The following is a 13,450-nucleotide window of genomic DNA, read 5'->3' as shown; positions in this document are numbered from 1 at the left end:
GGGACTCGAACCCGGAAATCCTGCTTATCGCGAGCGATCCTCTTACAATATGACTATCTGAGCGTGACTCACGGCCAGACCCAGACTTGCACAGGTCGTGACGTGTGAATTACACAGTATTCATGCAGATGTACCTTTAAGCGTATTGTTTTCCGGACTTACCTTTATCGGAAAATTTTCACTGCCATCATTCCATTGTACAGCTGATAGTAGTCCAATTCGCAACTGCGAATACATTTCATTAATTTCATCATCGCTGTAGTCGTCGTACTGCCCGTTCCTTTGGACATGTGTGCATGTCCGAAGAAACTTTGCATCGTAATTCGGAATAACACAGGCTATGCAATATCGTAAGTAAACATCGTCTTAAGCGTGAAAGGAACACATTTTACATCTTTCAGTAAGCGAACATTTCAAAAACAATGATAGTTTATATCAATAAGACCATGCACCCTGTCATAAAGCAGCCTCTATGACGCAATGGTTTATGTACAATAACATTCGTGAAATGTACTGGTCTGACCAGAAAACCAATCTGAACACAGTGGAGCACTTTCGGGATGATTTATAAAGTCGACTTGGCTCCAGATCCCAGCATCCAACGCCACTGCTTTATCTGGTTTTGCCTCTGGAGGAATAATGGACTGCGATTCCTCCACAGGCATTCAGACACGTCACTGAAAGTGTCCCCAGCAGAGGTCAAGCTGTGATAAAAGCTAAGGATAAACACACTTCTGGTAAATGTCCATTAATACACTACTGACCATTAAAATTACTACACCCAGTAGAAATGCAAATGATAAACGGGTATTCATTGGACAAATATATCATACTAGAACTGACATGTGATTGCATTTTCACGCAATTTGGGTGCATAGATCCTGAGAAATCAGTACCAAGAACAACCGCCTCTGGCCGTAAAAACGGCCTTGATACACCTGGGCATTGAGTCAAACAGAGCTTGGATGGCGTGTACAGGTACAGCTGCCCATGCAGCTTCAACACGATGCCACAGTTCATCAAGAGTAGTGACTGGCGTATTGTGACGAGCCAGTTGCTCGGCCACCATTGACCAGACGTTTTCAGTTGGTGAGAGATCTGGAGAATATGCTGGCCAGGCATGCAGTCAAACATTTTCTGTATCCAGAAAGGCCCGTACAGGACCTGCAACATGCGGTCGTGCATTATCCTGCTGAAATGTAGGGTTTCGCAGGGATCGAATGAAGGGTAGAGCCACGGGTCGTAACACATCTTAAATGTAATGTCCACTGTTCAAAGTGTCGTCAATGGAAAAAAGAGGCGACCGAGACGTGTAACCAATGACACCATACCATCACGCCGGGTGATAAGCCAGTATGGCGATGACGAACACACGCTTCCAATGTGCGTTCACCGCGATGTCGCCAAACACGGATGCGACCATCATAATGCTGTAAACAGAACCAAGATTCATCCGAAAAAATGACGTTTTGCCATTCGTGCACCCAGGTTCGTCGTTACGTACACCATCGCAAGCGCTCCTGCCTGTGATGCAGCGTCAAGGGTAACCGCAGCCATGGTCTCCGAGGTGATAGTCAATGCTGCTGCAAACGTCTTCGAACTGTTCGTGCAGATGGTTGTTGTCTTGCAGACGTCCCCATCAGTTGACTCATAGATCGAGACGTGGCTGCACGATACGTTACAGCCATGTGGATAAGATGCATGTCATCTTGAGTGCTAGTGATACGAGGCCCTTGGGATCCAGCACGGCGTTCCGTATTACCCTCCTGAACCCACCGATTCCATATTCTGCTAACAGTCATCGGATCTCGACCAACGCGAGCAGCGATGTCGCGATACGATAAACCGCAATCGTGATAGGCTACAATCAGACCTTTATCAAAGTCGGAAAAATGATGGTACGCATTTCTCCACCTTACACGAGGCGTCACAAAAACGTTTCACCAGGCAACGCCGGTCAACTGCTGTTTGTGTATGAGAAATCGGTCGGAAACTTTCCTCATGTCAGCACGTTGTACGTGTCGCCACCGGCGCCAACCTTGTCTGAATGCTCTTAACAGCTGAATGGCTCTGAATATCTGAATGCACATCAGTTTAAAATGTAGAAAAATTATTTGCAAAATCAAGCCTAGTGTGACGAAGAGGTCAGTGAGTACCATATTGTTTTGTTCCAAGGTGTTCCTACTGTATGAGGTTTCAAATGGTAAACAAGTTGCTCAAACGTGTGTGCGGACTTATTCAAGTGAACCTGTGATGAAAGCGTTAGACTACTATTCCAGAAGAAAGAAGTTTAAGTCCCCTTCCGAAAATACTAATTTCTGTTTTCAGTGGTGTCAGTTAAAGTGAGTGTCGGGATGGTTCCTTTGAGAAGTAAACAGCTGATTTCCTCCGAAACATTGTCTCACTGAGCTAGAGCTATGTTTCCAATGAAATGGTCTCCGACGGACGCTAGCATCTAAGTTTCATTCCTACTTCCAGTTGTATACTTGTGACTGTATATCCGATCAGATAAATTAATTATTTAATTTTTTTTGCCACTCTATGTCAGTATTTAATAATTATCTTATCAGTAAGATCCGTGTCTTTCCGCTTAAAGAGTAGAAAAATACGTGCTTTATCGCTGACCCGTTTTTGCAAATGTGCAGAGGGTAAACATGGTGGACAGTAAAATGGTCCATCCGAGATATATTAGCCCTGTCGCCCCATACCTCTTGAACCATATGATTAAGCAGTATTCCGCAAAAACTACGTACTTTTTTCAAGCTCTCCTTGTTGCTGATATGGTACATACGGATAAAATGGAAAGTCAGAGGATTCAATATTAAAATTTCATGGTTATTATATTCATATGATTTATACTCATCTTTTCGCTGTAAACTTACGGTGCTCGTCGTTTTAGTAACGGACGATTTTTGCCCACAGGTATTAATTACCTAGTGTAAACACTATTTCACACAATTTCTTCACATTTTTATCAAGTCACAATAATAAATATTAATTCATACATGTTTTTACAAACAAGAGGCCAATTTAAGCACACCTTTCTTCAAGCAACTGACATTCTATACGCACAATGCAGATCATACGTTGACGACTGACAACAGCCTGATCCCAGATTTGTTTTCAGTATTTCAATAAGCTATTGGTAATTTCCAAGAATGCTTGCCTATCGAAGCCGCAGGCTCCAAACGATAGATATCGAACGTGCGATTGTAAATCGATCACGAGACTGTCGTGGCGGGCGTTATGATAAATTATTTGTGAGTTGCTAGGGAAACCCAGAAGGTTTACGTTAGTAGTGAGTGGGATGTCTGGTGTTGTTGACGTTTCTTCGGCCGATTGCCTCACGTGGAAGAATCTAATTCCATGCTTATGCAATGTAGAAAATTGTTTGACTTTTTGTCGCAAATATGGACTAATACCGGATGAGGAAAGCAGGGACTGTAGGGACTGCGCTGTGGCGAAATGTATAAAATTTCGTTAGAAGAGTTCTGATACTGAAATACCGTTACAGTTTCATTGCGGAAAGTGTGTAAAACGAACGATTATCAGGAAGAATACATGTTTTGACTATTCCAAATTACACATCCACACCAGCTTAATTCTTCAATCTTGTTGGATTCGAGACTACACCCCGCAAGCAACACCATCGGAAACTGACTTACCTACTAATACCATGTGCGACTATTTCGGATTTTGCAGAGAAGTGTGTTATATAATAGTGATGAACGACAGTGTACCGATTGTTGGACCGCGTAAAGTTGTCGAAGTGGACGAACAACACGTAGGAAGAAATAAGAACCAGGGAGGACGACCTTCAAAAAATGAAATCAAACATATTTGGGTATTTGGTGGCATAGAATGAGAGTCCCGAAAGTGTTTTGTTGTGAGAGAGTTGTCCAGAGTCAAGGTAACATTAGTCGGTTTGATGAAGCACTTTATACTGCCCGGTAGTAAAGTCATTACAGACGGCTTTCAGTCCTACAAGACACTGAAAGCAGAAGGACGCCACCACGTGTTCGTCAACCACACTGTAGAGTTCGTGTCTTCGGATGACCCCAGTGTGCATACGCAGAACATCGAGCGGTTGTGGAAATCTGTGAAGTCTTCCATTAAAAGAGAAGGGCGTCCAGGAGAAAGAGACGAACTCTACTTGTTTCAGTACCTCTATTTTCATAGCTTGCGTTTGCAAGGAAAAGTTAACGCATGTGACACTCTACCCATATTTTTGTGTGACATTGGCAGGGTTTACCTCGGCTACGGCAAAAAGGGAATGCTTCCCGTAGCATAAACATCAAATGGAATTTCGCATGACGACAACATCGACAACGAGTAAGGTAAGTCCTTTCGTTTGTAATTACAAGTATTTTAGTAACGCTCTTTTTTTTCCGTTGCTGTAGTCACCACTATTAACATGCTAATAACGCCCGCCAACACAGTCACGTGATCGATTTACAATCGCACGCTCGATATCTATCGTTTGGAGCCCGCGGCTTCGATAGGCAAACATTCTTGGAAATTACCAAGCTATTTAAGCTACTTGGTCAACAATATTACGAGAAGGAAAATTGCTACTCACACACACACACACACACACACACACACACACACACACACACAAGCACACAAACGTAACACACACACAACTGCAGTCTCAGGCAACTGAAACCACCCTGCCATCCTGGATTTTCCATTCTTCTTATTTTATTTCATTGCGAAAATAAATTTAACTTTTTCGAAAATACCACGTGTAAAGGCTTGAATATTTTCAGCTTTTACATCAAGATAAGTTATTTCTGAAGAAGTACAGTGTATTTTTGAAATAAAATGATCGTTCTTAGCTTGTTAAAAAAATAAAGTTTCGTTGCCACTATATAATTTAAGTTTGGAAAGTCATAAAGTTCACGTGGTATTAGTTATGTATGATATGGGAAAAAAATAAAAATCAGGTTATGTTTTAAATAGCTACATACTCTATTTTCAGCCTAGGTTATTGTAAAGCAAAGTATATAGGATAACTAATTTTCGTAGCACGTAATCACTCAGAAACAGACAAGAAGTTATTACGTTATGGCTTTATGGACGGATTTGAAAAGGTATCAAATTTCTTAAATGCACCATTGTATTGTGTAATTATGGGATAAACATGAATATCATATTGTACAGTGGAAAATCACAATGAACGCTATCGGAAAAAGGTGGAATCGCAACCTTCGGCTGACCGAGGAAATTGCCGTAAATCTTGGTTTGTTGTACAAGTTAGTGGACTCTCTTCATGCATATATATATGTTCTATAATACTGAGGTGACTAGCATGGATACAGAGTTCTCCGTCTACTTGTTAGCTTATATAGACAATTATAAATGAAAATCGCAAAATGGGAACATGATTTTCTCGATAGTGAAGTTTGCCAGTACTTACGTGCCGCTGTTCGCGATATCCTGTTGCGACAGGAGAGTAAAGTAATCACGGTAAGCAATATTAGAGCACTCCTCTCCTTAAGTTGCAAACAAAGGTTTTCGCAAAGTGTCATTAACCTGTCTCACATAGTCCTTTTTACAAATGAACTAAATGAACTCAAAAAAGTTCAAATCAGATATCCTCTTCCCTATCCTCCGTCAGGAAGCCATCTACATGTAGTGAAGGAGGATATTCAGTCCGCCTTAGTAGAAGACACTATTACAAGATCCATAATTATGTCCTTGTACAAAGTAGCAACGGAAGAATCAGTTAATGTAAGCATTTATAAAACTATGCGTTTCATGTCTCGAGGCAATTATCTTGAAACTTCACGACACGATCTACGGCAACAAGCCGTTTACTTTCGTGTGTCCGTCCTCAATTCAATGAATGCAGGCGCGCCGCGCCGACCCTGCCAGCGAGCGTGTTCTTGATCAATTCCTCACGGGGGTACCGCCCGCTTCCAGTGACAGCCGGCCTCTCGCCTTTATTGCTGCTGTTGTAAGTCATCCTGGTTCTACATCAAAGGAATTAGTACACAGAAATACTCACATAAAAAAGGTGGCTCTCAGGTGTTAACTGCCTGTTGCATGTACTTACCGTAAGCGATATAACACTATACGGTAAATTCTGATTCATGAATAGAACACACACAGAATGTACCAAATGGTTATAATTAAAGTTCAGCGACTCTCTGAGGTTCGTTGTAGGCTGTAATTATCGTATGGTAACGAAACTTCGTAGATACGCTAATGCATTACTGCGGACCCGATTTACGCTTATAAAATAAATAAATATTAATTATTGTATATGTATGATAGTGACTGGTTGCAATTAATATTTGCTTGTCTGGAACGTGGACGTTTAATTATTTGGTATCAGACGCTTGACAATGGCTTTTTCGTAAATGCAATGTTATTCGTAGTTGACCGTGAAATGTGATTCAAATAATCGGACTTCGTATTTAAATCGTTTCCAAAGACTGCTGCGGTAGGTGCGGACTCAAAATCTACATCTCAATATTAGAATAATTTGCCAGCCATGTCAATACGTCGTACAGAGGTGACTGTCTACTAAACATAAAAAAGTTTACACAGTTAGTTAAATCAGATATATTCAACGAATAAGCCGGCAGTTAAATAATTCTACTTACTTTCATAAATATAAATTCTTTACAGAATCGAGTGCCTAGTAAGATTGCAACTCGCAGAGTTCTTATATAACTTCAAATATGGCGGTGTGCCAGTTAATAAAATATACGTGCTTCCCGCACCAGTTCTTCTGCAAGACCTCTCCCTTCTTCATCAAACATAAGAGTGTCCTAATTGTATTTTGTTTTATCAGCGACATAGCACTGCATTCTGTGCCATAGGCTTTATTTATTTGTCAGAGATTAATTATTTAATTAAGATTTCGCGTTTCCGAGGAAACTCACGCACGGCATGCAAATGTGCCTTTATATTGCCCCCTGAATTGCGAGGCGAAAGGACACACCTGCAGGCGAGCAATTCACCTAAAGGCAAAAGAAAATCTAAGTTATCTACAACTATTTACATGACATACATTATACAGTATATTATATACAAAATTTGAATGACGCGCGTGCGCCGTAAAAGTTCTTATGTTGGCAAAATAGGGTGCGCGCATGCGCAGAAGCGTCTGTGTGACTCCGGCACTGCCGTTATATCGTAAATTTAGATCACGCGGCACAGTATTGCAGTTCATATTGTTCGTGTGCGCGCGCGTTTCTTAGTCGTTGCATAAAGGAAATATTCCACCAAGATTACATATGAAGAGTACATTCTATGACAGGTAACTTAGTTTTAAAATTACAATATTTGTTATAATACAATACAACTTTAGATTGTTGAATGTTCTTAGTTACATAGTATTGCATTGAAATGCTTCAAAGAAAAATGTATTTTTGTTTCAGGTGCGTTGACCTATACACATCGTGTCGTTATTACAGTTCATATTCATCTGCTGCACAATAATTTTTCACAGGTTAGTGTCGTCGTGGTAAAGTTTTTTGATCACAGTAACATCGCTGTATAACAACGTAATTGATACATAAGCATATCCATTTCCTATTTCCATTAGAGTCGTTGTGATGCAGTTCGTTGTGACAAAAAGCATTGTTTATTACAGATCAGACGTGACCCGTCGAGTAATTGGTCCATATGCAGTTCGTTTTCAATATTCAGTGGAAGCTTGGTTGCAGAAGCTCGGACGGCACATAGCTGGCGTCGATCCTTGGACAGTCCAGGTAAGTGTGTCCGTCACATTTCGAGAACATTCCATTCCCTGAAGTTCCAACCAAAATTCTTCCACTCGTCGTGTTGTTTTCTGGACAGGCACGTTGTGACCATTTAATCCAGTTAACATCTTGAAGTTAGGTACTGTAGTAATGTCACTAGACGATGCACCAATTACGCACTTCACATTTTCGGTTTTTTGCTGAATATAGCTCACCTAAATGTTCGTAGTTACTTATCAAAGAAATCGTTCATCGCGTTTACAAAGGTACGATGCATGATGAATGGCATTAACAGTTTCTTTCACATAGGTTTCTGCGTAGTTGCGGACTTAGTGGTATACGTTAATGTCCGTGAACAGTGGTTCACTACGCAATTTTTTTTTAAGTTTTTCACATTTTGGCACTCGTTATCGTTCAAATTTTCACATAGTAACAGTTACATTATACATCATTTTTTAAAAAATCATAAGTAATCATACATATACACGTCACATATTTTCTTAGCATAAACATAATACAGTTATACATAAACATTTTTACATCATCATTACATAGCTATATATTATTACATTGTGTCACATTTGATTACATGAATTGCAGATATTTACGTTCTCTTTAACGTTTTTGCTGGGATTTTATCGATGTTTTTTGTGATGTCATCTGTCATTACATCAGTAGGCAAGACCAGGCGTTTTCACTACTCAATAAATATTCAGAATAATAAGAGAAGGAAAACTGTTAGATTCCTCGCGTTTTGTGAGTGTGTTTATAGTGTCTGTGTGGCCTTGGCTACTGGTAGATGCTTTTCTTGCTGAGAGATGTGCGTCTAATCTATATTTCTCGAAGTAAAAGATCGCTTCACAGATGACGTCTGTCGGTTCGTCAGGTGTCATACCAAGTCAGTGATACCTACAGTCACATATGTTCCGTGAAAAATTAATATATCATTCACTGCTACGTAATCATAAATTTTACCTTAATATTCAGTCTTCTTGGTAGTGCCGCGGCGTTGAAAGAAAAGTTCTTCTGTCTTCAACTGCGTCACTGGTACAGCTGAAATGAAAATTTCTATACTACTTATTATCTGTGTTGTAGCAAACAGAGTTTTGCGAGTTGCTTAGCAATGTTTTCATGGGTATGACTTTGACATTATTTAGCATGAAATGCTCCAAGATCTCGGTGTGCGTATAGCCCAATAATTTTGTTAGTTCTAGGATGTTGTAACAGATACGCACCAGGATGCGATATGTTAACAATTATATGAGGTCCTTCATATAGCAGACGCCACTTAGCATTGCGTCGTTTGAGTGCTACAGATTTATGATGAGTACGAAGTAGTACAAGCATTCCTACCTTGAATTTTTGTTTTCTTTTTATTATGTTTGTGTGATGTTTGTTTCGTATCTGTGCGTGATGTGTCAGTGTAGTCAATACTTCTTTTATTTTCTGTTCAGGTGTGATTTCCTTGTCTGACAACTTAGGTAAGGGTTCTATCCATTGATCGTTCTGTTTGCAATTAACATGATCTCGTTAGGTGTGTAATTTGTACTGTAAATATTAAAGTTATTGCGTACGTCTTCGAAAAGACTTAGGTAGGACACCCAAATAGTATGTTTTGATGAAATATAGGTCCTCATGAATCGGTTTAGTTCTCGGAAAAGTCTCTCAGTCGCGTTACATTGTGGACTAAACCTTGAAATAAATATACTTTTAATGTTATTGTCCTTCAAGAAATTTCTCCATTTGTGCCCAGAGTAGTATGCTGCATTATCTGACAGAATTGCTTTAGGTTTTCCCACGTGCGTCAGGTAATCACTTGAGAATCTTCGTATTATACCATTTGCAGTGGCGGATTTTAAAGCATAAGGTTTTACATGTTTAGAAAATATATCGTAAAAAGCTAAGATATATTTGACGCCTCCAGAGCTTGCTGGATGCGGTCCACTGATGTCAGTACACAGAATTTCCAGGGGTTTACTCGGTAAAATAGAATGTAAATCTGTTTTTGTGGATAAATTCTGAGGTTTTGATTTTTGACATATGACACATGTTTTCAGTTCCCTGTAAATTTTTCTTCTCATATTGCTAAAATAACAGTATGTGCTGAGTTTTGCCAAACACTTTTTCGTCCCATAATGACCCCAAACTAAGTGTGTGTGCTAAATCAAATTACGTTCAGACTCTTTGGGAATGCATACACACGAGTTAGTAGCATTTGGATGTCGGCGATAAAATAACACATCATTGTGTAACTTGCAATACTTAGTCAAAGGATGATTGTGTTTTTCTACCAGTAATGTTATTATCTTATACCAGTGAGGATCAAATTTTTGTAATTTAGCCATGTTTCTGCACATGTCAATATAATATTGGTGATACTGCTTGTCTTGCATTAAGAGAATCCTGTAGTCATTTATATTTTCTAAGTCACTGTTAGTTTCATTCATACCTTGTGGAAGTCTAGACAAAGCGTCGGCAATGGTGTTGTCCTTACCTTTTATGTACTTAATTTCCTCCCTTCTTCATCAAACATAAGTGTCCTAATTGTATTTTGTTTTATCAGCGACATAGCGCTGCAGTTCTGTGCCATAGGCTTTATTTATTTGTCAGAGATTAATTATTTAATTAAGATTTCGCGTTTCTGAGGAAACTCACGCACGGCATGCAAATGTGCCTTTATACGCTGAAAAACAACCAGTCCTAAAAAATGGCTCTGAGCACTACGGGACTTAACATCTAAGGTCATCAGTCCCCTAGAACTTAGAACTACTCAAGCCTAACTAACCTAAGGACATCACACATCCATGCTCGAGGCAGGATTCGAACCTGCGCCCGCAGCAGCAGCGCGGTTCCTGACTGTAGCACCTAAAGCCGCTCGGCCACACCGGCCGGCAACCAGTCCTAATTTTGGCCACCAGGTGCATATCTGGCGCTGTACGCTGTTTCTGTTTCATAGAACAAGCCATAACCTGAGTGAACAGTATGGTTATGGAAAAGAGAGACAGTGCGCTGTTAGTGAAACTGTTTTATGCGAATGGCAGCGATTGCAATGTTCCATTGACAGTGTGTCGCCCACTGGAACTTCCGAGGAGAGGCTCGACATCATTAATTTACTTAAAGTAGATGATAATTAAATCCGAAAACACAGGTGAGCTTGCTGTGGCGCATGGTGCAAAAAATGGCTCTGAGCACTATGGGACTCAACTGCTGTGGTCATAAGTCCCCTAGAACTTAGAACTACTTAAACCTAACTAACCTAAGGACATCACACACATCCATGCCCGAGGCAGGATTCGAACCTGCGACTGTAGCGGTCGTGCGGTTCCAGACTGTAGCGCCTTTAACCGCTCGGCCACTCTGGCCGGCCGCATGGTGCAGCAGGGCATTCTATCTCGGTGGAAGTTATTGACAAGGTTGCTGTTGCTGTAACTGACCATGCAGCGCGTGCTCGGGTAGTGCTAACGCTCGTGCTGTGTAGCGAAAGTGGTTCAGACCATGGTCAACAGTTCAGAGAGTTTTGCGGTCTATTTAACATGGCTACCCGAACAAAATCCAGACTGTACAGCAACTGAAACCGCATGATCCGCAGCAACGTCCTGAATTCGCTCCACGATTTCTGGTACGGATCGAAGTTGATAATATCTGGGTGAGCAATACACTATGAAATGACGAGACACATTTTACCATACACGGTGCAGTGAACACACAGAACTACCGAATTTGGGGTCCTGTTAAACTACGTATTCTGCGCGAAGAACCATTGCACTCGCTGCATGTGACTGTGAGGCGTGGACTCCAAAGCATAATTATCCTCGCTCCTTTCTTCTTAGAATAGAATACAGCCAGAGGGCCCGTCAAGTATAGCGTGACATCTGCATGACATGGAGACCTCCCTGTTCAGCATGTGATTCTACATTGGAAGACTGCAGCCGTGTGGAAACCGCTCGCCAGAGAAAGATTCTCTTAATGCAACCTTCAACGAACGCGTTATCTCCAAAGGTTTTCCAGATACATGACCTGCAAGATCACCTGATCTTAATCCATATGACTTTTCGCCTGGAGTACCTAAAAGAACGCGTTTACCTGGGACACTTTCAGTCTCTCCCCGATCTGAAGGCCAGGATACAGGAACACGCTGCTCATATTCCACCAGAACTGCTGCGAGCAACAGTTGATCGCGTTGTTTTACGGATGCAGCACCTCATCAATGTCTCCAGTGCTCATGCTGAACAAACTGTGTAAGTGGCACTTCATAATAAAATCAAGTTATGCCTTCCAGCCGTTTCCTGTCCAATAGGTACGACAGCGAAGACGTTTCTGGAGACATCCTGCACAATATTGGGATACCAACCTCACTGTCGCCCGACAACCAGGAGTGATGGTCTGGGATGCCATTTCACTTCATAGCAGAATCCCTTTGATTGTTATCTGCGGCACACTTACAGCACAGCGGTAAGTCGCCGGTATTCTATGTCCTGTTTTGCTGCCTTTCATGGCAAATCATACTGGTTGTGCATTTCAGCAATGGCGAGAGTTTCTACTGCTTGTCTTCGTGCTTTCGAAACTACCTTGGCCAGGAAGATTGCCAGATGTCTCCCCAATCGACAACGTTTGTAGCATTATGGACAGATCATTCCGACGAGGTCTGGATCTTGACGATCTAATGCACCAATTGGACAGAATTTGGGACGACATCCGTGAGGAGGACAATTCTATCAAACGATGCCAAGGCGAATAACTGCCTGCATAAGGGCCAGAGCTGGACCAATGCGCTATTCATTAGTTCAATTTGTGAAGCTCTTTCCCTCAAATAAATTATCTAGTTTTTCTGAAATCTTCTACCACACTTCCTTGAGGTGCCTGAAATTAACTTTTATATCTATTATCTCGTTTCATTACGACCAACGTGTTAATTTCTATCTGTAAGGAAATCTTAAATCCAGTCACAGATATGGTGCGATACTCGGTAAGCTCGTATTTCTTCACGTTTTTCTTAAGTCGAGGAACACGGCATCAACTTGAACATCGATGTTTACAGTGCTATGGATCTCAGAGAAACATAGCGAAATTAGTTTTGCAAGATCTCTGTTTGCTGAATCCATTTTGATTTTTACAGAGGTGGTTTTCGTTCTACAAAAACATCATAACACAAAAGCATAAAACATGTTTCGTAATTCTACGACAGTTTGGCATCAGTGATACGTTTCTATAATTACGCGCATCTCTCCTACGACGCTTCTTGAAATCGGAAAAGATCTGTACTTTTTTCCAGTCGCAAGGTACTCTTCGTTGCTCCAGCGATCTTCGATAAACAGCTCCTTTCACACATTCCCTGTAGAATCTTATGGGTACCTCATCTGGTCCTGACCCCTTTCTGCTGCAAAGAGATTTGACTTTCAGTATTCCGCTTAGTTATTCACCGAATTTCAAAATATAAAATGCTGTCATAACCTGCTCATTAAGAGGTATAATCTTACGCTAAAAGGTTAACACGATAAGACAAGCGTTACAGTTAAAAACTGTATATTTTTCTCGACTCAATGCAACTGACGGTGTGCAAATGTTCGGAGTTGAATAAAGTATAAAATAAAGTAAAAAGGAATAAAAGCCACCGATCTGGTACTCTGGGATATAGTGTTCACCAAAAGGCGACGCACCCTGATCGGTATATGGATGCTAAGAGCTATAATCCACCAAACAAACACAGTGGTGTCCTTAGATCTCTGGTACGC

This window comes from Schistocerca piceifrons, chromosome 2 (assembly GCF_021461385.2).
Source record: "Schistocerca piceifrons isolate TAMUIC-IGC-003096 chromosome 2, iqSchPice1.1, whole genome shotgun sequence".
NCBI lineage: Eukaryota > Metazoa > Arthropoda > Insecta > Orthoptera > Acrididae > Schistocerca > Schistocerca piceifrons.
This window is presented reverse-complemented; position numbering follows the sequence as displayed.